Source organism: Mastomys coucha, unplaced genomic scaffold, assembly GCF_008632895.1.
Source record: "Mastomys coucha isolate ucsf_1 unplaced genomic scaffold, UCSF_Mcou_1 pScaffold8, whole genome shotgun sequence".
Taxonomy (NCBI): Eukaryota; Metazoa; Chordata; class Mammalia; order Rodentia; family Muridae; genus Mastomys; species Mastomys coucha.
In genome coordinates, this window is record NW_022196914.1 from 27,975,324 (window position 1) to 28,001,938 (window position 26,615).

Below are 26,615 nucleotides of genomic sequence, written 5' to 3' on the forward strand. Positions count from 1 at the left end.
TTTTTTGAGAAATAAACCCAGCAGTGTCTCTAGTGCTAGGTTTCTTATAATGGTGATCACTGAACTATCCTGTACTGCTCGCTCCAGCACTGCCAAGGATGCTTGTACTGGTTATTGATGGAACTTCCTAGCATTTATAAGCAAAGACTGCAGTGATTTTCAATATATACTAACCGGATCTCTATCTCTCTTTGTTGAAGGGCTGGCGTGTGAGAATTGGGTTTGGGTGCCCATGTGGCTGTGCAGTTCAGTGTGATTCATGACGGAGGCCACACGTCTCTGCCCTCTCTCCTCGGTAAGTGAGACGCCCAGAGAGAGTGCTACACATTTAGACTAGATGTCTCTTCTGTTAAAAATGGCACTAAATGACAGCTTTCAGAAAAAAAAGAGCTTTTTAATAAAGGTAATGCTATTTGGGTCTGAGTGTACTGTGAAATCACTGGGGAACTTCCAGGATAGGAAGAGAACTGGTGACTCATGGTGGTTCCTAGTCACAGTGTGACTTCCTAAGGAGTTTCAGTTTTGTGTCTGTGCTGTGTGTTGTGTCCATTTGTCATTGCACTTTCCTATTGCGGGACTTCCTAAGGTGTCCTGTACCTTCTAAGAATGGCCACAAATGCCCATGATGTACCTTAGGGATATGCTTCATCTGGTAGTGTAAAGACCAGCATCTCCTCTTCTGGAGCTCAGGCTATCAGCAGTCCTGTTTGTTGAGACATATAAAGTCCAGCTCAACATCCTACGTTTGTGGGAATCCATCTTAGGTGTCTCAGACTCAAGAGGTAACCTCTCCTGTGAAACCTGTGGCCACCTTCAGAAGGACTAGAAGAGGGAGGGAAGGGAACAGAGGTGCTGAGGGAGAGGGGGAAAGGGGGAGGGGAGAAGGAGAGGGGGAATGGAGAAGGGGAGAGGGACAGGGAGAGGGAGGAGAGAGGGAGAGGGTAGGGGAAGGATAAGGGACAGGGAGAGGAACATAGAGAGGGACAGGGAGAGGGAGAAGGAGAGGGAGAGGGACAAGAAGAAGGACAGGGAGAAGGAGAGGGAGAGGGAGAGGGACAGGAAGGAGAGGGACAGGAAGAGGGACAAGGACAGGGACAGGGAGAGACAAGGATCTATCCTGTATAAGCTAGTCACTCGGAACATTCCACTTTATTAAATTACTTCCGAACACAACTAAGTATCATTGTAGGCAACTTCAATGTACTTCCCAATTTCAAAAAATTGCCAATGACAGCCATATATATATATGTGTGTGTATACACACACACACACACACACACACACACACACACACACACACACACATGCATACACGTTCTGTGTACTTTTGACTGTCACAGCTGTTTGACAATGCTGCCAGTTCCCCATTGTTTTACATCCTGATCTCTACTAAGTGGATTTCAAGAGTTCAGTTTCCAGGTATGTGGAAGAGCTTGACTGACCCTGAATATCCGGTCCAATTTCTACCTTTCACAGGACCGGCCTAGGTGCTACCCTGTGTGTCTCTCTGTAGCCTACATAAATTCAGGTTTACAAGGTATCTAAACACATAAAACTTCAGCACCAGGCCATCTCAGTTCCTCCTCCATGAAGAACCACAGAGTCAGAAAGCTGGAAAGAGCCCCAGGGACATTAAGGAGTTGGGTAGCTGTGATTTGGATGGACCGTGGCCTGTCCATTATAGGCGGATATTATTAGCTCATCCAGGTTGTACGGGTTACCAGGCCCTGTGCTGAGGAAAAGGCATTTAATTCTTGCTCCCAGTCTTTGAAGAAGGTGGCTTTCATGATCCTTAAAGATGAGTAAACTGAATCTCAGAGTCAATAATTTACCTAACCAGGCAGGAGCAGAGACAGGATTGGACTCAAGACTCCCAATCCTAAGCCCAGATGCCAATTTAGAGCATTGGGCATGCCGTTCTGGAATGAGGACAGACATACTCTATTATTTTTTTTTTCTGTTCTGAAAATTTCAGGGCTCTTAAAGAAAAGTATGCAAGTATTTAAGGAATTGCTTTTTCAAGCGATTGATTTGTCAGTCAGAAATTGGCAAAATTCTCTTTTGAAGAGGTAGGGCATGTTAGTGTCTACAGGCCTTAGATTCTCTGCTGTGTCACCTCATCTCTGCCATTGCAATGTGACAGTAGCCACAGGCAATACATAAATGAATGAGCCTGACCATGTTCCAGTAAATTTTTATTTACAAAGGTAGGAGGGGGGCTGAAAGGGATCCCCAAGGCTCTCTTTTGCTGAGCTTTGATGTATGTGTTCTCTGGAGTGCTTAAAGGTCTCATCACAGAGAGGAGAGAATATATCAGTAGCCACTAAGTCTCCTAACAAAATTTAGCGTGGGTGCATAGAATCCTGTCGCAAATTTTAATGAAATCTCAACTGTGCCTGCAAAAAACTGGGAATAAAGGCATCAGGGGCTCTATCCCTTGAAAAAGTCTACATGCCCTAAATGTGTTAGGCTAAATTTTGGTATCGATACTATAGCTATTTAAAGTAAAACCTGAGGAACACTTTCCCCTTGGCATGCATTGTTCCACACCTGGCATTCGTGGCTCATTTACAAAGCAAGCTCAGCAGCATTTCCTAATTACCAGTGTTTGTGTCTTTTCAGTTCCGGTCTCTGTTCATACTGCTTCACATATGCGTAGGAGCAGTATGCAGTTATTTTTGGCTGTCAAATAACTGTGTTGAACAAAATGATGGGCTATTAACTGTACTTATTTTACTAAGAGCAAAAGTAGGTGTAATATATGAGTAGGACTCATATATTTTAGAACAAGAGATAACCTGGCAAAAACTATACACTTGCATCCAAATCAGTGGTTTTTGTGTGTTTTTATTTTTGTTTTCTGTTTGGCTCTTTTGGACTATTTACACATATGTACAGGTTAGAGGATGCATATTGAGTAGGTCATATTTATGTATCTGGGATATACACATATTTGTGTGTAATGACAATAGATGAAAAATGGCACCATGAATTTGAAACAGAGTAAGGGGGCGTACTAGGATGACCTGTGGGGAGCAAAGGAATGCAATTCTATTACAATCTCAAAAACGAAAGGAAGAATTCTAAAGTACTATTTTTTTTTCTTTTAAAAGGTTACCTTAATGTGTATTTGGCTGTACTGTATTACTGGAAGCTCAGTTACTCTGCTTCTTTGAGGAATTAAGTCAAATTCACTCATTCTTGGACCCTGATAGAAAATAGCTTCTGTGTACATGCCTTTGCCAAGGAGGTCCTTACTCCTGAATTCTTACTCCACGGGTGTGGAAATGTACTCATTACTTTAGTAACAGTTGGCTAACATTGAAATTTTGCTTATAGAAATAAAAATGCTGTCCATGACATCTTATTAACTGAGAAAAAGTAATTGCAATTTGCTATTGTATTTAATCTTAAAATGTGTTTATATACATGTAATCTCTGTATACAGTTTATGTGTCTAGTAAAGTCTACTAGACTATATATTGTACTTTGAATATGATATCTTTACAATTGAGGAATTTGTATTCTTAAGAATACTTTTTATAATTCCATATGTATCTATTTATCTTGTATGGGAGGATGTGAGCATGTGTGAGTGTGCATGGGGTGTGTGTGTATGTGTATGTGTGACATAATACCTGCATGGAGTTCAGAGGACAACTTGCAGGAGTCACTTTTTTCTTTCTTTACCACATGGGTTCTGGGAATTGAGAACAGATTGTGAGGTATGGAAGGAAGTGACTTTATCCACTAAGCCATCTTGCAAACACCAAGGGGATTTGTATTTTTACAGATAAATTCAATGAAAAAGAATAAATTAATTGCATGTAGGGAAATGGTGACTGTGGAATACATGCTTAAAAAGGACAAATTCCAGTAATGCCTGCATGAAGTTAACTACTTCTAGTATTTAATGTGGTTTCCATTCGTATATCCTCTATGAGTGATTTGTGGAGTTAAAGCACTACTCACATGCAGTTGATTGAGACTCTTGTTATACTATGTGTGCTTCATGATATGACTAATTGTTAAGAAACCTAATTTTAATGTTTAAATACTACTCTACCATGTAAAGACTCTATTTTTGGTTGAACGTGTTTGGACTGAAGTGACCATGGACAGAGGTGTTGGTCTAGGCTTCCCACCCCTGGCTTGTCTTGTTCCAGCTTTAAGGCAACATTGTTATTATATTTGTGAAGCATCAATATTTGGTGCATAAGCAGTGTTGCATGAGCCCTAGCCATCAGCATAGAGCTTCATTTAACTGAGGGTGGATTCATTAGGAAGAATAACTGTAGCTGATTTAGTATTTCAAAATAAGGGTCTTAGACTGTCAGTTGGCTTTTAAAAGTGTGAACAGATAATTACCCTTCATAAGCAATATGCTAGAGAGTTTGTTTTGATAAAACTATCACTCCTGCTGTGTAGCATCACTTAATAATTGTTTCAGTATGATGACACTCGTTCCCTTTTTTATATTTTTTTTATTGTTTCTCGTTTTGTTGAGGTTATTCAAGTGGTAATTATCTGCTGTGCTAGACTGGAAGCTGGAAACAAGCACATGTGAAGATATGCTCATGGATATATCTAGTTAGTAAGACCCAATGTTTTGCAAGAAATTTTTATAACTAACGTTTTAAGGATATTAACTCATTGTCATTTCTTCATTCTTTCTGATCGTTTAACTTTTTAAAGTCATACACTAATGGCCTTTCCTATTTTTTTTTTTTTTTTTTTTTTTTTTGCTCATTAGCTTTATCATTTTAAGTGTAAAGTTTATTTTAATGGTATCAGGTTTTTTCTTTATAGTTTATTGAGTCAGTGCTTAGAAATTTGAGATTTAGTTTCACTTTTTTCTGATGTAATTAAAAAATTTTTGTGTTTTGATTCAAGAGGCTGTTACTTAAAATAGAAGATGCTTTTCAAGTTGTTCACCTAGTCTCATCTCACTCATCTTATTTTGAAAAGATTTTATTGTAATATTTTAAATTATGCATATCTGTGTTGGTTTGTGTGTGAACATGTGTGTATGTGTGAGTGTAGGTGCCTGCAGAGGCCAGGGATGTTGGAGCCCCTAGAGATGGAGTAACAGGTGGTTATGAGCTGCCCAGCATGGGTGCTGGTAACTGACTTTGAGCCCTCCACATGAGTTCTTAACTGCTCATCCATCTCTTTGGTCCTTCTTTATTAATAAAAATCAACCTCCAATTTTAATATCAAAGAATATGAGGGCACCCAAATGCAGGTAGAAAAGGCTTGAGTTTTACTTTCCTTTATCTTACGGTGGAGTCTCACATTACCAGCCAGGCTGCTGAAAGTCCTTTAATATTTTGTAAGTTCTCTTTGATCTTTGATCAGAAAAAGAGTAACTTCTGCACTTTGGGGTGTTCTGCAATTCTTACCTGTATTGAGAAATTGTAAATGTAAGCACAAAGTAAATATTTATAAACGCATATGATGTAGGCCATCAGTTTTGGGTTTTGTTAGCAAACTTTAATGGTACCTGACATGTTTCTCTGTGGCATTTTATGCATGCACACACACACACACACACACATTTAAATCAGGATTAAGCCACTATAGCAGTTTTGTTTCTTGTCCCTGACTTGTGTATAACTTTCCCCCAGTGTTTATGTAGCATGTATGAAGCTCTTAGACCAAGTAGTAAAACCCAGATGTGAAGCTAATGTCCACACTCCGCTTCAATTACTCATCTACATTGTTGTTCAATGGTGGACTTGGGGTGATGGTTTGGATGGTTTGGGATCCTTGTGCTCCCAGGAGGCTGAGTCTCTAAGGGGACCACAGCTCAGCATCCTTATCTCCTTTGCTGGTTCTTGAACATAATTGAAAGGATATAGGCTTACTAGCTGTGAAATGGGCGATGACTTGCTTATCCTAGAGGGCGCACTGGACATAGAAAGTAAATACTAAAATAATTTGCTGAATGGCAGGGAGCCTTTCTTTGGATGCCCTTGCCCAAGTCAGGGTTTTATTTCATGGTATTTATATGTGCATTGTTGGGTAGGGTACATTGCTTGCTTACACATGCTGAATGATCATATTTTAGGGGTAAAGATTTAGCCTGCCATTTCAAATAATGTCATTTCTTATTATGCTTGTCCTTTTGTCTGTCCATCTAGTGGAAAATCTCTGTGGTGTGATCCAGACAGGCCTGCACAGACCTGTTGGTTAATCACATGCATTTCACTCTGCACTACAATTCACTAGTGGGAGAGTTGTCTGCTTTCATTATCCACGTTAGAATGCACCAGAATTCCCATCCTGGCACCTGTGAGCCTCCTATGCTGCTCTTTTGTTTGGGGTTGTAGCCTTCTTCCTCTTTTGTTTATGTGAGCGCCTTCCAAGCATGCTCTCAGCCTGGAGGTCACCAGCTTTATGGCTGCACTAAACATTGGTGAATCGTCACAGACATGTGGTGAAGTCCACTATCCACTTTCTGTCCATGATGCTCAAGGCAAGCAGGGTGAGGTGTATATGTGCTGTTCATTCTCAGACACACATTGTTGTGGCAGATGTGTATGGGGTTAATTGCTGGGATTTGAAGGTTGTCATGTGCCTGAGAGGATACCGCCATCTCAGTTGAACTATGTGCAGGATCCTTTGACAGAGTATCCCCAAGGGGGAAAGTGCCTGGGTTTGGGTGTTTGGGTTTCATGGCTCTTGGGAATTTCCTGCACTGTCTCCACATCAGAGCCTTGTGGAAATCTCTTTGCTGCAGGCGTGCAGTCTTAAACAGCTCACGCCTATCCAGCACTTTCATGTGGCTTTTGTGTGTTGGTGTCTCTGTCACTCAGGCCACAAAGGGCTGTCATTTCACCTCATTTGCTTTTGCTTAAAGCCTGAACAAAGATCATGCTGGGGAAGCCAAAGCAGAAAAAGCAACAGTCGGAAAGATGGTCAGGCGATTCTGGGAAGTAAATACCGCTGTGATTCCATAAAAGTGTCAGGAATATTTAGCTCTTATATTTCATTGCTAAGGAGTAAGGGGGGGCGGCAGATCTAAGGCATTTGTGGTCTGAAAAGATTTTAGACTTCTTTTGTTTTTGTTTTTTAATACACATAATTTGGGTGACTGCCCTGGTCTTAGCCCAGAGGCCACATTCATGGTAAGGACCACTGTTTCTCCTTTCTATGCTGGAGGTTTCTCTACTACAGACAGAGTGAAAAGGCAGGCAGGCACCCACTGAGTTGTGCGATCCCAGCAGCCCTCTTAGGGGCTACTCTGGTTTATTCTGGTCGGGGCTGTGACCCAAGCGTGACTGAGCTGTGTTTGTTCCTTTGCTCCTATCATTTTTCAGGTCTCCCTTTTCTTTGGGGGTTATCAGCTTTTATTACCCATCCCCCATTATCTTTCTAATAAGACTGGAAACATCTACAACTTTAATCACTGATCTGTGAACCCTAATTTCTGGTGTAGTGACAACCCATTTATCCCCTGTTTTCTGCAGGAAAAGATCCTTCAAAGAGTTGGCTCCATGTGTTTCCAGGCCTTGCCTTCTCTCCTGCTCCACAGGAGCCCAACTTTTACCCCTCTGCAAGCCTCTTCTTGTCCAGAGGCCCAAACTGGCAGGGTGCTAAATGTGTTGGTGAAGTTCAGTTGGCTTCACACTGAGTAGTCAGCAGTATTTGTGCCCTTGATCCCTCCTCTCTCCTTGACATAGATTTCCCATCTGTTTAAAAAACTCATTCATTCTTTGCCCGTTTTATACATGAATGGCATGGATTTTAGTGCCTTCTATCTTCATTCTCATTTCTCGTCTTTCTCCCTCTCTGACTAGAATCCTTATCAGCAAGTCTCCCTCCTACTTTTATGCCTTACTTTTCCATGTGACCCACTGAGGTTATGAGAGTTTCTTGTATGATCACGGGTGAGAGATCACTTACTGGAGCAAGAGAAACCTACCAGTTGCAGCGCCACTCACCCCCTCCCCAGCTAACTGCCCTGTCCTTGAACCCCTCATCTCTGCTCACCATGTCTCAGCCTCGCCTCTCTTCCATCCTCTCAGCCATGTGAGTACTATGTGGTTCAGTGACTGGCTCCATGGTTCTCATGGCTTCGGTGTCTCGTTGAGTCTATTGATTTCGTACCATTTAAACACAAATGTCTACCCCTGCCAGGGCCTGCAGTCCCACACTCGAGAACTGTCCATTTAATTGCCTATCTGGTCTCACGGTTTGGATATCAAAGTATGGTTTTGAGTAGGATGCTAAACCTGAGTTCCTTTCCTATTTCCCTTGCTCTGTCTTCTCCATTATACTAAAGGCAAGTCCATTCTCCTAGTTGCAGAAGGTTCTGGGATCGAAATAATGCTCAGCTCCGCTCTTTGCCCCCTATGCTATAGCTAAGCTATCACTAAATCTCATCATTGGTCCCCAGATCTAAAATCTGCTGCTTTTGAGCACTTTCACTGCTACCCTCCTCTTTGGTCCTCTGAGGATCTTTTTCTTAACGATGTGAGTACATCCTTCATGATCTTCCCACTCTTCTGCTGCATTTCCAGCCTCCGGTCAGTCTCTCTACCTCTGCTCAGGGTCCCCTAGTGGCTCCATTTCATTTGGGTGAAAACACCTTCATTGTCTGCAAAGCCCTGCCCCTTCTTTATCCCTCACCCTTCTTCCCATTGCTGGTTCCATCATCTTATCTCCTTTCTCTAGTGTGATATGGCCACTGGCTTTTTACAAACTCCCTTCTGATGGCTGTGGTACTCTACTTGAGTATCAATTAGACTGCTGAGCAACATCTTCTTGTCTTCCAGGTTTTCTTTCTTTCTTTCTCTCCTTCCTTCCTTCCTTCCTCTCTTCCTTCCTTCCTTCCTTTCTTTCTTTTTTTTTTTCATTTTTCCAGACAGGGTTTCTCTGTATAGCCCTGGCTGTCCTGGAACTCACTTTGTAGACCAGGCTGGCCTTGAACTCAGACATCCATCTACCTCTGCCTCCCAAGTGCTGGGATTAAAGGCATGTGCCACCACTGCCCTGCAGGTTTTCTTAATCATAATTCCTTGGTGTTACTCCTGAGTAAGTTAACAACTCTAAAACAATCTCACTACTTTTCTTTGCTACTTTATTCCCCCCCCCGCAAAGTGTTTAGAAGTCTCTAATTTATTCAATATATTGTTCTATATCCATCTACTTTCTGGTTTTCTCCAGTGTTAGCTTCATTAAAGAAGGGTCTTTGCACATTTTCATTACACATTGCTCCATCCTTTGGTGAATGAGAATGACTTTCTTAAAACATAATTGGCTGCCAATAATTATTTAAAGTATAGATTGATTCATTGGTAAATGGCTGACTGATGCATTTGGGAGGTTTACCAAGCTGAATGGATAAAGAGTTGTTTCTAATTTGGTCGTGCACAGTTGGACATCTGCTAGCTTGTGTGAAAGAGGAAGAACTGGGCTCTTCCTGAATCTCAACCAATTAGCACATTTGCTGTGCTTTCCCAACTGTTATCTAGCAGGTGGATGTGTGCGTGTTCACCAATCCCTGGAACTCAACTCCCCATCCTCCATGGGCTTTTCCATGAATTCATTAACACCCCATCCCCATCATTTTGTTTGTACAGTTTTATATAAAGTTTCAGCTTTTGTCAGGTTGTGTCTACATCTGTTTCATTCTTTCCAAACTACTTGGTCCCAGGCTTGGTTATTGTGTTGATCTCCTCAGTACTGGCCATTATGGTGTGCAGCGGGTTGGGCTCTGCCATGTGTGTTACTTTATGAAGTTACTCATATGAAATTTTATGATGTTTAGCTTGTTTAATGATTTGAAGTGTGATAAAATGTGCTTCCTTCGCCTTTCAAGAGTACTCCCATTCATGTGATGTGTTTATTATGTGATTTTACAATAATATATTAGTCAGATTTGCATCTCAGGCTTGTCTACATATTATTGAACTCTGCTGTCTTTCTGACTGGTCTTTGAGGTTTTCCAATGTGGGTGACCACCCTTCTTGGCCATATCCTTCCAAATCTTTGTCTTACTTGTTTTAATGAGTGTTGTTTTGTTTTTGAGTAGGATTCTCTATTCCAGGCTGTCCTCAAACTCATCACCTTCCTGCTTCAGTTTCCCTGGTGCTGTGATATTCATCCTAGAGCTCTGTGCATAGGCTGGCTATAGGAGAATGAAATGGAGGTGAGATGGAAGATATACATAGCCCCGTGTGATCCTCCAAGTGTGATCCTCCCAGTGTGATCCTCCCAGTGCAGTGCTCCCTTGTACTGGAGGGTCAGGTGGCAGTTCCTTCCTGGAGTTTAACATTTCATAAATCAAGTGCTTGGACTACTATCAGTGTCACATCAGAGCTTTATCAGTATCATCTTCAAGGAGTCTATGGTGTTAAACACAAAAATAGCCCAGTGTGGCATGGTTGCCAGGTCACGGGGTAAGGCAAGCTCAGAACTCTGAAGTTGTTTTTCCCATAACACAGTTATCAGAGATAGCAGATGTATTGGAATGCATGCAGAAATCAGTGACTAAACTTAGGTAGTAAAACTCACCTAAGTAGTTCATTTACGAACTCCTGGCACATTATTTAATAAACTTCTGTAGGACAATCAGCACTGTACAGTACCCACTAAGTACGTGGTATTCATTGACTTTGTGCACGTGTTCACATTTGCATATGGGTGTATAAATGTATATATAGCATTTATATAGCCATCCCCTTTTTGATCAGCTATTCCTGAACATTTTTTCAGGGCCATGTTGTCAATTGTGTCCATAGAAGTGATACACAAATGTGATTTGTCTGCCAGTCTAGCTTACAATATCTACTAGACACAATGGAGCACCAATGAGGCAGAAAGGCACACACTTCCTTTATTAGTGCTCATTAGTCATTGTTATGATGGTAGCATGTATTCAGGAGGACATATCTGTTTTGGGCGGACTGGGGCGGGGGAAGGCAGGGCTTGGTACCTAGTTCATGTTGGCCTGGAGCTCATTTAGTCATCAGGGCTAGCTTTGAACTTGCTGCAAACTTCCTGCCTCAGCTTCCTCAGGGTGGAAATTATAGTCATATGATACCATACCTGCTATCTCTTCAATTCTTATTCTTTATTATTTTCAAATCCAATTAGCCATTACCTATCTGTCTTTCTTTTAGAATGTCTTCCTTCTTAAACCAGTTGGATACAATAAAATATCCTTCTGCTACTGCAGTTTTTGAATCAATTTCTTTTATCCACTAACCTTATATTTTATGTATTATGTTGCATTCTTTTAATACTATGCTATAATTCAGATATAAAAATATCAATAAGGTCTTAGAAGTGCCTTCTGGAATATCTTAATAGTACTGAACTTTTGACATGAACTTTGATGGCTGAGTTAGCTACAATCATATGTGAGTGTCTGTGTTCATCCTCATAATGAGTCTTGTGTGAGTTTGCTCTGTGTGGTAGATTATTCACAATAAATTGTTCTCTGGAGCAAATCTCAAATGGTCAGATACATTCAGAACTAACATTTCTAATGAGATACACAAAATTTGTGAAGATAGCTTTGATCTGGGGGCGGCATTTTCTTTTCTGAAGCCCATACACTTCTCCCACGTATAGAAACTATCAAATATAGACACAATGTGTCACCTGCACCTTCCAGCAGTCAAACACTTGGGATCAGAAGGAAGGATTGGATTCCTCGGAATGTAGCAATGACTGCACAGTGAGATGGGTTAGTGGGTAAGGACACTTGAGGCCAAGCTCAGTGGTATGAGTTCTTTCCTCAGAACCTGGTAGAAGGAGAGAACTAGTTTCTGCAGGTTGTCTTGTGAGCATCATGTATGTCCACACACATGCATGTATTTACATGTATACACATGGATAAATAAATTAAGGTTTCATAATAGTAGCAACAATCCAAACTTAAGGAATTTAAGAATTTTATACTCTGAAATGGTCCAATACTGATAGGTTATTCATAATAATGGCCACAATCAGTTCAGTGTTCCCAGCATTCCAAGCACTGATAGACTGGTCAACATGTATTGTTTTATCTTCTCAACAATCATATGTTACTAATCCTAACTAATGGTAGCCTCAGTTCAGAGATGACTGGGGAAAGCTGTGGAGATGTTAAGAAAAGTACTGAGGATGCCAAGATCACCAAGGTGGCTGAGCCTAGTGCAGTATGTTAAATTTCTTAATCTAGCATGTGTTTCACTGCTTTTACTTCCAAAAGTTCTCAAGGAATGCCCTTGGGAGTATATTATGAAAAAAACCCACAATAGACTATTAAACCCACCTACTTTAAATGTTATTGATTAATAAGATAGCTATGGATTTCTACAAATAGAACTTTAGTATTTTATTTCTTGGAGCTTGCAAATATTTTGAGGATAGAACCTTGCTCTTACTGTATAATTATCTTGTAGAAGACATATGATTGGTGGTTGATTTCACATAAAAATCCCACATGCACAGACATCTGTATAAACAAATGGTGCTTCTGACCCATCTCTTCCTGGACATGGGGGTCACCAAGGACTTGCAGGCATCCCAATTAATGTCTGGTTGGAAATCAAATTTCTGTGATTGATGTAAACCACTCACCACTTTCTTGAAAATTATAGGCAAATTCATAGTGGGAAACCTCATTCTCTCCTTCCTAAGCAGATGTCTTGTGAGCACACTCAGTAGGAGTCTGCTGTGGCCACTGGGGATATGGTGGTGACCGACAGTGTTGGACTTCTGACACTTAGGATGTGTTACAGCATCACAGTAATTACAATAAACAAGAGATGTGTCATACCTGGATTCATCTGGTAGAGCATGAATAAGAGGCAATCTCAAATCACTTTGTAGAGAATGAGGAGGCGATGACCTAAATAAGACCAACAGAGCAATTATAGTATGGGGGACTTTGTCAGCCAGGACATGAAACTTATGTGTTTACTGTGGCTTTGGGGAAAGTGGTTGGACAGCATTGGTTGGCATTTTCAACTTGTTATTTAAACTGGCATGGTTACCACAAGGACTACAAAGTAGGAGTGAAGCAACAAGACCCAGTAGGAGTCTGTCTGCCATAGACCATTCTCTAAGGCATGGGTGGTGGATGGGTGAATGTCTCAGTGGAGGGGGAAGAATGTATAGCTTGATATTTTTAGAAATTGCATCTGTGTAAATTTCTACCTGAGTAAAGATGGAAGAAAAATTCTACCTGAGTAAAGATGGAAAAATAAATCATGGATGTTGTTGGGAACACAGCACGGAGGTCTTTGTGCCCACAGATCTCCAGGGAAACCAGGAATGTTAAGCATGCAGGCTTGTCTTTGCAATGGAAAAGTTGCAGAAAACAAAACAAACAAACAAACAAACAACCCCCAAAGATAAAATAAAACAAAAGCCGTTTTTCCATTAAGAAACCTGGGAATTAGAAGCCTGGTGATTTGCATTACCTGTTGGGCCAGGCCATTTCAAGCTCATACAACCAGGACTGGAGGTGGCTAGTGATCTAAATGTTCTGTATGCTATGTTTATGACCAAGACCAAGCCAGAGCCCACCCTAGGCCCTGAAATGAGTACAGGCAGATACCCTATGTCTAGAAGCCATCTTCTTGGAAGAAATGGTATGAATCCTGAGTTGCATTTTCATGTACATTGTACACCAGGGATTATGTTATTCCAGGAAACTTTCCCCAAATTGTGCTGTGTTCTAAGTATGCTGACAGTGAACTGCCTGGCATCAGACTCCCTGAAGTCTTGATCCAGATTGATGAAGTCAACCGAAACTGAGTTTCTATCCTCACCTCTCTCCTGCTTACTTCTCTGCGCATCACAAGCACTGACAGGACCCATCTCATCATACCAACTTTGGATTTAAACAAGAGAATATAATAGACCATGTCCAGGGACAGAAAAGCCCTAGGAAGGTATAGATTTAGGAAAGAAAGTCAAAAAATCTTTCCTGGGCCATGATAACTTTTGTTTTGAAGGGGTTCGTTTCTAATTCAGATGGAGTAGCACTTAGTCCAAGCGAGTGTGGGCTATTGTAAAATTATTGGGGTTTGAACTACATATTTGTGGTCCCTGCCTTGTTGACCTCGCTAACAGAAATCACTGTAGAAGACCAGTATGTTTTGGTCAGAATTAGAAGACATAATGAGGGTGCTGACACCTGTAGGCAAGCTCTTGATAACATTTCTTCAAAAATGATCGCAAATGTGACAGAAAGTCCCAGAGGTAATTATGTTCTTGAGAGATTCCACTAAAAGTCTTAGCAGTGGCAACCTCTAATCTTTTACCTTTAGATCCCATTCTGGCTATGGGAGACAGAAGAAGCTCTTACAGCGAGTATCTAACGTGAGTTCCTGTTCGCATCAATCCCCCCTTTTACTAATTAGCTCTCATTGTGTCTAGGGAGGCACTGGTGCATGTATGCTGTGAACATAATGTATTTTCCAGTTAACCTGTTATCAAACTGCACTTTATAACATATCAGTGTTGGCTGCTTGTTACTCTTTTACTTTATTTTCAATTTAAAAATTGTGTGTAAATTTGTTTTGCTTGTACATATGTCTGTGCATGGGCTGGCTAGCTTTATGTCAACTTGATACAAGCTAGAATTACTGGAGAGGAGGGGTCCTCAATTAAGAAAATGCCTCTAAGATTGTAGGTAAGACTGTAGGACATTTTCTTAATTAGTAATCGATTGAGAAGGGCCCAGCCCAATGTGGGTGGGGCCACCCTTAGGCAATTGGACCTGGGTTCTATAAGACACCAGACTGATCAAGCCATGGAAGAATGGCCAGTACCAATACTTTTCCATAGCTTCTGCATCAGCTCCTGCTTCCAGATTCCTACCCTGAGTTCCTGTTCAAACTTCCTTAGTGATGGACTATGATGTGTACATCAAAAACCTCTTTCTCTTCTAACTTGCTTTTGCTCATGGTGTTTTATCATAGCTATAGAAACCCTAAGACAGTGTGCCACATGCTTCCTGGTGACTACACAGGCCAGGAAAGGGCATGTGTTCTTCAACTGAAGTTACATAAAGTTGTGAGCTTCCAATTTGATGCTGGGAATTAAACCATGGTCCTCTGCAAGGACAGCTAATGCTCTTGACCAAGGGGCCATCTTTGAAGCCCCTGTATACTGCTTTTTAACTTTCTGAGTCTCTCCTCCCCTGCTAGGGATCCTTTATCTTCGAGAGACCCGATGTGTGCTGTGATTGTGGTCAGTGATCTTCTTTCTGGCAGCAGCATAACAGCATATAAGCGGCCTCTGTACATCTCCACGAGGGCTTCGCTATGATGGGATGGGGATTTTGTCCAGTGCTGTTAAAATGTTGCACGTGGCTGTGCAGGCAGGAGGCCAAGAGCTTTTCTTACAAGGATTTCAGTTAACCCTGCTTGCATTGTCAGAAGCTTTGTTAGAAGACCTGTCCTGTGAAGTTAGGATGCCTGGGTTTTATCAGTCGTGTGCAACTTTGATTTTCTATCACAGAAGAAACAATACATTTTATCATTGTAAAACTAATGACCCACATTTCTCATTGTTAGTGAAAACGAGACTTGGTGTTGGCCCCTGAGTCCCTGAGGCAGATGTACTTTACCGTAAAGTATGGTGCAGAGCAGAGTGATGAGAAGTAATGGCCTGTGAACTTTCAGAATCCATGGGAAGTACTCTGGCATTAGGATATGCCTCATTTGTATGGTGTAGTCAGTGATCGATATGTAGTCGATCACTGTAGTCTTTTCAGTTAGTGTTATTGGGAAAAGTGGATATCCGAAAGCACAAAAATAAAACTAGGTCCTCCTATCTCTTCCCAGTTCTTTAAACTCAGAGTGGGTTCAAAGATTTCCTTGCAACGTCTAAAATAATGGAAGCATTAGAAGAAAATACAGAGTAAACATTTTGAGTTATGGGTATGTATATATATATATATATGTGCATATATATATATTCTATACATATATGTGTAAAAGCTTCAAAATTTGATCAATCTCATTTGCTGGTTTGCATATGTGGTGGTTTCAATAGGTATAGCCCTCAAAGACTTTGATGTATTCATGAAAGCATTATGTTACTTGCATAAGCCAGACATGTACATCAGTGGAATAATATAAAAGACCCATCCATGAATGTACTTAACTAGAACCATCTGATGTTTGACAAAGAGGCCAAAATACATATGCTGGAGAAAAGACAGAATCTACCAAATGATGCTTCAAAACACGGATGTCCTCTCGCAGAAGAATAAAATCAGGCCCGGGTCTATTACTCTGCACAATAATTAGCTGCAGGTCGATTAGAGAGCTCACCTTGAAACCAGAAACAGTGAAAGTTCTAGAAGAAAACCCAAGCAGTAACCTATGGACTTTCTGAAAACAGTTCCATTTCCCTACTTTATTACAAACAAGTTCTTCCTAGGTCTGGATGCAGTGTTTGTATGTGACCACATGAACCTAGGGAGATGCCTAGGAAGGTATCTTCATTAATTCAAGCATGGCCTACGTGATGAAGCATGAAGTGATATCCAAGAGATGACTCTGAAACAGGTACTGAAGTTGCAAGTGCACAAGGGGTTAGGAGACACAGGCCTGTAGGTTCTAACCATTTTCTGGCTCAGAAGAGAAACCTAGATAGAAGTGAACTTACCAGGCCACCTCTCCATTTCTTCCAATGGTTTGAGATACTTCTATAAGTGGAATAGTATCTCCTCCAGAGAGTCAGGAATTAAGTTTCTGACAACAGGCATTCTCCTTTGAACATTTGCTTCTTAGAAGATCAAGCCAGCTTGGAGGATTAAGACCCTGCAAGTCCTCCCTTAGGCATTTGATGTAAGATATCTGATACTTCCTTTTCTTTCATACGAGTAACCCTGCACATATCAAATATGCTTCCTGTGTCACAGTGTGCCCTTCTCTTGTATATTATGGGTGGTGATGAACAGTATCATTAAAGTAAACTCTAATGGAGAGTGCTCAATGTTTTACTCAGGAAATGAGTAAATAAGAAGACTGACTCTAACATTACCCCTTTGCTGGCCAATGTTGCTGCTGTAGCTTACAAAATCGAGGTGCTCATGAGGCTCAGTATTCTGAAGCAGGCCTGGTACACATCCTGTTGGGCTCCTGTGTTCTCATGTGTCTCCTGCTGGGGCATCTTGTGTGCACATGTCTCAAGAAGTAACAGAGAAGCAAAATGCCTTGGCCCAGCTACAAAGACCCTTTATGATTTAGCATTGTCTGGAATCAACATGGTCAACAAGGGCTCCCCTGAGCAGACATTGCAGCTGTCGGTCTGGTCTGGCTACAGATGTGCCAAGAGTATGTTAGGGGTACATATCAAACAGTATGACATAGTCATAACATTCGTGAGACATAACTTTTCTTTGTGACATCACAGATGAATGAACGTTGTTCTGATTTGACTTTACATTGGTTTGATTTTGTCAGTTCTATGTTGATTCCATGAAGCTGAATCTCTTGTCAGACTTTGATTCTTAAGAAAAATGAAGTGCTTCACAGATGAATAAACACTAGTACCTTGGGTGTCATTTATAATTTTGACACACTTGTGTGAGGGGTGAAGCCTCTTTTGTCTTTGCCATTAGCACCACAGGGCCAGTCTGAGGTCCTGGAGGTTTGAACCATCAGAAGAGGCTGTCCTGGTGGGGTATGTTTTAAGTCAGTGTGTGAAGGTAAGCCAATGGACAGTCAGCACCTACTTGTTTTTATTTCCTTGTGCTGTATTTTCCTGGACTCAATTGCAGCTTTTCCTTACCATGTTCTTCAGTGTGATTGTATGCCCTTACCTCTTTCCTTGCTCTGGAACTGAGGGCTCCCACTCTGGCCAAGATGTATGTGGGACTTAATATACAGTGACTTGTCCTTATCAGTGCCAAAGCCAGGATCAGTACAGTTTTCTTCCTTTTAGAGGTGTTTGTGTACATGCATGTGTGCAAGTGTGTGTGTGTGTGTGTGTGTGTGTGTGTGTGTGTGTATGTCAGAGCTCTTGGTCTAGCTTCCATGTAGGGAACCTACAATTAGTATACCCCCCCCCAGTATTTGTGAACTGTGGAGGAGTTATCAGATGTAAAGGATAAGGATTACTTTTGCAGGCGGACAGGAATTGCTGGGAAAGGGCAGGGATTTGACTGACCCATGGGAAAGGCATGCCTTGTAACTATGCAATTGAGACTGAGCACCTGGGAAACAAACATCAAGTCTTTCTTCTGCATGCAGAAAGTACTGTGAATCAAATGTCTGTGTAGATCTTGGGATTCTGAGATTCAATGTGATGGTATGTGGGATATTTTTATCTGTGACTTGATCATGAGAGTAGCACTTCCACAGTGGGGAACATGTGTAGAAGAAGACAGCATGCTGTGGGCTTTCTGTTCTTTACCATGCGAAGATGGAAGGAGACATATCCAACTTCACACTAGACAGCACAAGTTTGAATCTGCCTGTGCCTTGAACCTTTTGATCTCTAGACTCGAGAAGTACATTTGTGTTTTCAGCCACTCAGTCCATTGCCATTTGCTATAGAGATTGTTCTCAGGCTGCTGTCACACAGAATGGTAGAGTCACAAAGGTGACATAGACCTAAGATCTGTGGAGATGAAGACATGGCACCGAAATGAGGGGGCTGTCTTAAGAGGAGTGCCTGATTATAGAACCATAACCTGAACCCTGTGATCCATCTTGTTTGCAAACTACCAGAGGTTAATACTTCATACCTACTTGGCAAATTAGAGGTGGGTCGAGGGAGCAATTGTCTTAGAGGCTGTGGAAGTTAAAAAGTGCAGTGCACAAATTTAAAGATAAAGATTTATATGAGAAAATTAAAACATAGAAGTGCAGATGATGTGCATCAGTGGATGGTAAATGTGTTCTGCATATTAAACCAATGTTTTTATATGTTCTGGATATAAAACCAAGGTTACATGTTTAATTAGAACTTATAGTACATAATGTTAAAAATTCTATTTTAGCATCATTTGTCTAAGAATTACATTCACTCACGTATTCTACAGAAACTTTTGGGTAAAATGTAAAAACCATGTTCTAATTTTCTACTGTAAGCACCGCTTTTCTTATTTCATTCATAGAAGAATAAAGAAAGACAGTGTCTATAATAAAGCTGTTCAATGTCTCTGCCAACCTTCTTATTTTAGTAGACAGAAAAATCTTTAGTGCTGAGAGCATCTGGCCTTCCCAGTTTCCTTCATTCTTACAAAGCAAAATATTGCAAGGTTATCTACAGTGCTTATTCATGTATATGCCCATGTCCACACACGTGCATGCATGTGTGCATGTGAGCACGTGCGTGTCTGTGTGTGTGTGTGTTTGTGTATGTGTACGCAAGTGCACAGGCATGTGTGTGTAGTGTAGTGTTTATAACCCTGGCTCTGTTGATGTTTCTGATTAGATAATTTCCTTTTGTATGGGAATTTCATCCCTCTTAAATTTTTCCCCGTCTCCAACCAGTGCTTACTAGCTCTGACTGCACCAATATTTGTGACAGGCAAAATTGCTTCCAGACACCAAAACCTCTTTGTGGAGAAGTGAGTGTCTGTTTCGAACCATCAGTCTGAGCGTTCTTAGGAAACTAAGACAAGGGAAGATACAGGGCATGAAGATATGTACATTTGGATGGTTGGACATCTGTGAAGGCCAAGTCTTGGGCTCGGTGGATTATCATTTGACATTAGTGTTGACCATGGAACAGGAGCTAACACAGGAGTGCTGCTGTAGAAATGAGGATGTCTCTTGGTAACATCTCCTCTCAGGTTTGCTGAAGGTGCCCTGCCTCTGGACCTTGCTGCTCAGATGAGTAAGGGTTGCCGTATGTTGGTGGATTATACTGAGGCCTCTACTCGAGATGTCTGTAATTAGAAATAAGTTTGCTGAGACTCCAAAGCACCTACAATGCCCAGCACCTACAAATATCTCTGTATAAATTACCTGGACAGTAGAATAGCAGAGCAAAACAGAGTCCACTCTTGAATAAGAGGCATCCAGAGAACTCCTCTGGAAGTTTTGAGTTAATGTAAAATCTGATGACCTTGCTTACTATCATTTATTTGCTTTCCTTATCTCAGGAGCCGGTCAAGCAGCACACCTTATACTGCCAAGTGTGTTCCTGAGTCAGGGAACAGAAAACCTCTGTTACTTCTGAGGTAGTGTCTCTTACGGAGCTCAAGTGCAACTTAACGTTGCCTTTGAAGTGGCACATTTTATTTTGCTCAACTTCCTCAATTACACTCCAAAGAAGAAAGTTGTATGACAATAGGTTTCACAGTCTATTTCTTCCAGCTATGTCTAAGACCCCATGCCAGGTCTAGCACTACAGAACATTATATGAGCCTTATGTGAGCAGGGGAAACTCTTTGAAATACAGTGAGGCCATAAACCAGCCAGTGAATTATAAGATGCCGACGGTAGTCATTTTGATTTGATAGGCGTTCAGTGGGGCTTCTATTACATATATTTTCCATTTTATTTAAAGGAAAATTCCACCCAATTTGCTTAGCCCAAGCATCTGGAAATACTTTTCCTTTTTTCTTGACTGCTTGACATGATGCCAACCAAAGCACAAATAAAAGGGGCTAAGAAAATTACTAAAAATATTGATTTAATGCAATTAGTGTAAAACGAAAAGCAGTTTTTTTAAATAGTCTAGAATATGCTTTGAGTTAGATTAAGCTTCCCCAGACTTTTGAGGTAGGTTTTTGTCCTGTCTGTGCGAGTGAGCAGTTGGCTTTCTTACCTTGATAGGCTCTTCACGTTACACCTCTAGGGTCCAGCCCATCTAACACATGTCCATGCACAGTAAGTACAGCTGCTTTATTAAGCAGGCGGCTGTATCTACCAAATGAGCCACAGCTGGCCAGTTGAGAGCCCAGAAGTAGTGTAAAGCTGCTTCTGTTCTGCACTGAGACCTCTGATCCTCTATGACAGAAAACTGGCATCAGATGTCTGTGTTTTAGTAGTAACTCCTTACAGGAATTCCTTGGTAGTAGTTACCTCACCATTTGAAATATAGAATTGGTTAAGTTGAGTCAAATATCTTCTCTGCTTTATCATCTACCCTGTGTCAGGGTTGCCAGACCTTTACTTTTGTTTTTAACAAGAATCATGGGTTAGGGAGGCCAAGGCTGTCAGACACTGAGAGCCATTGGTGAGATGGTATATATAATTGGAGAACATGTGTCTGTGAAAGAATGGTTGTTGTAGTGCAGGTGTCGCATCCTAGACATTTTCAGTCTGTTACTTCCATCCCTCATGGAAACTGTGTAAGGATTAGGGATGTTGATGCTTTATGTATAAAGCGGAAGCACAAGAAGTTGGGCATCTCTTAGGGAAGGTTCATACAGTAGAGATTCATTCCTCTCTGTCTGCTTACCCTAAAGACAGTGCTCTTGGTTCAAGAAAAAGTGCCCAACACATTGATTCTCTTGGTTCTCACTGTGGTTGATATTCTCTTCTGGTTAGTAAGTCTGGCAGTTTTTGCTAAGATTTTTGGATAAAGTTCTTGTTGCATTTGTGGGGTTATCCTCCCTAAAGAACGAATGTTCTCATGTTATGATTGGTTGAAAGTGGAAGAATGAATGAAGCCTATGACCTCTAATCATTTGAAAATGTACCTGTTTCTTTCTGCTAAAATTTACTCCAAAGCTTTGGTAGTGAGAGCCCTGGATATAGATCAGCCATCCCGTGTAATCAGAGGAACATCATTTTTTTTTTTTGATGCTCATATAATATGACTGAATTGCACAGAGATCAGTATAGAGGACCAGAGAAAAATTATCACAGATGAAAACAATTATTTTACATATACTTGAATCACTAGATCTTGAAGGCAGCTGAATAATTTTCCATATCATGCTTCATTTATTATAAAGGAAATTAATTTTGTTCAAGACTATCCTTTGAAGCCAAATGTTATTAGCATGATATACGATGATTATAATAGGATCCATTTATGCATGTAATATGTGTTTTTTAAAAATAATTATGTAATCAATTTTCATATCACAGTGACAAAGGATTCAAGAGTCCTTTTAGCTTTTACCAATTTAGATTAGAAATACATTAGACGATAAGCACGAATCAGATTCTTTAGATTAAGAAAATAAATTTCCTGTCTTATTTTTTCTGATGATTTTCCTTGCTTTTGTGTAGAGTTCACACATCACTTTGAGGATCTGCCTTGCTTGAATGTATCCTGAATTATTGACCTGAGCAGAGGTGTAACTTCCTTGGGAATTCTGGGCTATTGGGATCACTTAGACCCCAGGATTATTATGCGATTGGACTTTCATTAAGGTTGGACTTTTATTGGGGCCTTTGTTGTCCATATATGGCGCCATGACCAATCCTGTGCTGTCAAAAATGTCCCACCATTTTGTCACCGTGGATACATAGCTAAGAGGAAGCACAGGTAGCAATTCGATTTCTCCAATTCATGCAGGAACTTCAAAGATTCATTTGGGGACTTCTTCCTAACTGCCCTATGTTCATCTTCTTTCAGCCACACCCCAGGAAACCTTCTTAATTCATAGTACTTTAGGGCTTAGAGACCTTTCACCATGAAGATCTTCTGTGTTGTACCAGCAGCTTTTTCCGTATGTCTGGGTATATCAGTTTCTTAGTGTGAGTCCTCACTGCACCTGGTCATATGTAAATATCTTTACATGTAGAAACACCTCTCACTTCCCTCAATCTATCCTTCTCTTTTCTTCTCCCTTTCTAATATTCTACCTTTATTGTATTTGACTTTAAGTAACAGAGTCTTACTGTATAGCTGTGGCTGGCCTTGAACTTACAATTCTGAGTGATAGGACTTCGGGTGTACACTGAGATACCCAGAAGAAAATCTTCCTCATTCCCTTTGTAAAAATAATTATTTATTCTAGTTTGCCCATAGAAAAGACACATAGTTTCGGTATTTTATTTACAAGTTGTGAGCCTAGATTGGACAAGTTCTGAGCTATTCTAATTTATATCCCAGCCATATGTCCGTTGTTACTTGCTATTTCTCATGGCCCATCTCTCATGAAGGTCTCCTGTTCTCTTGTTTTCTTTTCTTCTTCTTCTGGTCTCTCCTGAGACCCCTCACTTGATTCTCAAGTCTCACTTTTCTCTTGCCCAATCACAGAGTATAGTCTTTTATTAACCAAATATTGGGGAACAGGGTTTGCATAGCAGCACTTGGTATACATGAACATCTCCTCCTCAGGGGTAACTAGATCTTGGGGGGCCAGTATTTGAATACATTTGAAGAGCATTTGAATACATACCAGTACCAGACCAACCCCCAACATGGTTTGCATAGACAGTTGCATTCTTGTTATCTCTCCAATTCTCAGTTTCTTATTCCTAGTTTGCCCTGTATGTGCATCTTGTGTAGAAGTATGCACTTTCCCCATAGATGGTATATATCTGGTTAATCCATGTTCTGTATTGTGAGAACATCCTTGGAAATTTTTCAGGAGACAACTCCATTTTCCCCAAAGTCTTCTTGATTCCTAAGAACTCTGTACCAGACAATGTGGTCTAGATCCCTTATCTGAGAATAGAGATTTTGTTTAAAGTTGTGCCCACATTTATTTTGCAGGCATTTCACATAGTGGACTATCTGAAATGACACAGAGATTTAGCAGTAGACACTGTTAAATACTGCTGATGGCTGGATATACAGGTGGTACAGTATCTTCCTTTATTTCTAGAAGAAAAAATAAAAAATACTGGGTGTGTTTGATGCAGAAAAAAGATATGTATTAAAGAAATGTGAATTAAAAGTAGTAGACCTTTGTCTTTGTTTTCTTTATAGGCTTTCTGATCTGACATTCTTTTATTTATTTATTTATTTATTTTCGAGACAGGGTTTCTCTGTGTAGCCCTGGCTGTCCTGGAACTCACTCTGTAGACCAGGCTGGCATCAAACTCAGAAATCCGCCTGCCTCTGACTCCCAAGTGCTGGGATTAAAGGCATGCGCCACCACTGCCTGGTTGATCTCACATTCTTAATAATATTATGTCAATCAAAATAATGATTGAAAAAGCATCTTCATGAATACTTACATAGGATAATCTAGATAATGGTGAATAGCATCTTATTTGGTTGAAATAATTCTATAAGCTTAACAATCAGAAATGGGTTGGGAAGGGGAAGGAGCACCCGGAATCTATGATATGTTTTGTTTCTGCCTGCGGTTTACATGGATATGACATTATCTTCTTTGAGACAAGATCTTCCAAGGAAGAGACCAGCTTGCCTGCACTTAGCAAAGACCATGTGTCTCATGTTGACACTAGCAACCTCTTGCTATTTAGCTCTAGCCAGATTCAGTTTACCCTCCTATAAGTTATAAATGGCTATCTTTTCTGATCATGATGGCATACATAACATGGGTTTTTCTCTTCAGTGGATGTAAGATTCTTATTCCCTTATGCTTCCACATCTTCCTTGATAAAAATTCGGAAGTGCAGTTTGATTCATTGAGTTTGCGTTGGACTATGTTCACAGCAGTGGTTTACTCTTGGTGGAAAGGGGCCTTGACTGTCACTCTGGGTGATGTGAGAGAGCTGAACAATATGCTGGTTGTAGAATTTGTAAAGGATACTTGGCTGTGAAGCTAGGGACCATCCTTTATATCTACTCAAGGCAGTTCAAGACTGGGGGCTGAAAAACCAAGCGATTATAGTGTCTAGAAGCAGGGACTACTGCCATAGAGATAGTGTGGAGAGCTCATCTGCAAATCTCACTTCATATTTGTCTGTTTTAGTCTCATGGTTGAGCTAAGTGGTATCCAATTAAGAAGATTTATTAAACCCAGGGGCCTTTCGAGATAATCAGTAGCACAGTGCTCATGCTAGACATGTTATTTGATCTCCACATTCCCATTGTGCAGCATCTGATTCCATTCCTTTTGGACAGAAATAACTAGCTTTGTATGCATGAAGACTGAGAATAATTTTTGGAGTAGTGTTGCAAGTTATTTTATTTATAGTTGTGAAGTGTACATACTTTTTCAAATTATCACTGAATGAAATGAGAAATGCCTTTACAAAAAAAAAAAGTCCAGATGGAAGTTGTCATTCTCAATAACTCAGGAATAAATATAGTGGAGAGGCGCGGAGCACTCCGTAGTGGAGATGTAGGCAGTGCATATGTCTCTGCCGTAGTTACAGATTGTTTTATTTACTTATTTATAATCAGTGAAAAGAGGAGTTTGGATGCTTTACAAGATAAAGACAAATGGGGAAAAAAAGGATCTGAGAGATTGAGTACTGAATACTCAGGGAAGTCAGGCAATAAAACTGCGGCAGGAAAATGGAACAAAATGCTTTCAAAAGTGAATAAAAGAACGGGCCCAGCTCTTTAAGTTTTATGTGTCATCAAATAAAATGTTTAGCTATATATTCTGTATTTTTAATCCCTCCTCAGTGGCTTGCAGGAGTCGATTGTTGCTATTCACCTTATTAGATTTTCCTACTCATAACAGACCCACATATTCTGTAACTTCTGGCTTCTGATTATCCTAAGTGTAGGGATGTGGTTATGTGTGATGTACAGGGAAGATAGGATGTGTGGGTGTGGGCGGGGTCACTGTAAAATACATACTTGTAAGAAAATTGAAAAAAAAATTAAAAAAGGTTTAAAAACCCCAGGTGAAATAAAACTGTAAAGGGATGGTGAACAAAATTCCCAATGTTGACATTGACTTTTACTTTCAAAACATTCCAAAATTCTCATGATTAAAAACTGAAGTGAAAGCAAAACTTTCTTTTCCACTGAATTGTTGTTAGTGGCATCTCCTTAGAAAGCAGGTAAACTGTTTTGTTAGGATTGTAGGATACCTGGACTGAGACAGCAAGAGTGCAGAGGAGGGGACTGTCTTGCAGACTTAATATGAACCAGAGCAGTGGAAGCTCTTGCTTGCTGGGGCCACAGTGTTTAGAAGTCTTTCTTATCTCTACCTGGAGGCTGTGGTTTGGGTGGCTGTTTGGATGGCTGGGGGTGGAGAATCTTTCTTTAATGTTTTGTCTCCCTGTGTCTGAGCAGGTCTTAATCTGTATCCAGGTGCACTAATGAGTTCTCAGTCCCCAAACAGAGAAGAATTCTTTGCCACAGGGAGAAACTGACAGGTATTAAGGTCTCTGAAGGTCAGCCAGCCAATCAATTACAGGCTTGCAGTGGGGAGCTCTTCTGCAAGCTTCCATGTAGGCAAGTGACTGTCCCTTCACAGGTATGGATGGAGATGGGCCTAGGGTATGCACCTGAATACACACAGAAGGGTTTTCCCTATTCCTTTTCCTGGCAGATTACTGGGGAATTTGTTACACAATGACTTTTATGTCAGCTTGCCTAGGCAATTAACTGTTGATCATGGCTTTCTCTGAAGATCTGAGGACTCCTTAGATGAGAGACATACAACTTAAAAAAAAAGTGTGTGTCTGTGTGTGTATGTATCTGTGTGTATGCATGTATAAATTTGTGTGAAGTTATATGTCCATGCATGAATGTACTATGTTGCACACGTAGTCAAGAGGACAACATATTCTCTCCTTATGGGTCAGTTCTCTCCTTCCACTATATGAGTCCCAGTGCGTGAACTCAGTGGTTAGTTTTTGTGG

The 26,615-nt window shown here is 40.7% G+C and overlaps 1 protein-coding gene across 3 annotated transcripts in view; it reads left to right on the forward strand.

Moving 5' to 3' along the window:
* The window catches only part of Sema5a (semaphorin 5A), a 441,538-nt gene that overhangs the window by 98,727 nt on the left and 316,196 nt on the right, over nt 1-26,615 (forward strand). For 2 of the 3 annotated variants that reach the window (XM_031359853.1, XM_031359854.1), the window contains exon 2: nt 201-295. The exons of the other annotated variant lie outside the window; for it this stretch is intronic. The gene's annotated coding sequence lies outside the window, so the exon portion shown is untranslated. The remainder of the gene's footprint in view (nt 1-200; nt 296-26,615) is intronic. 3 annotated transcript variants of the gene reach the window in all.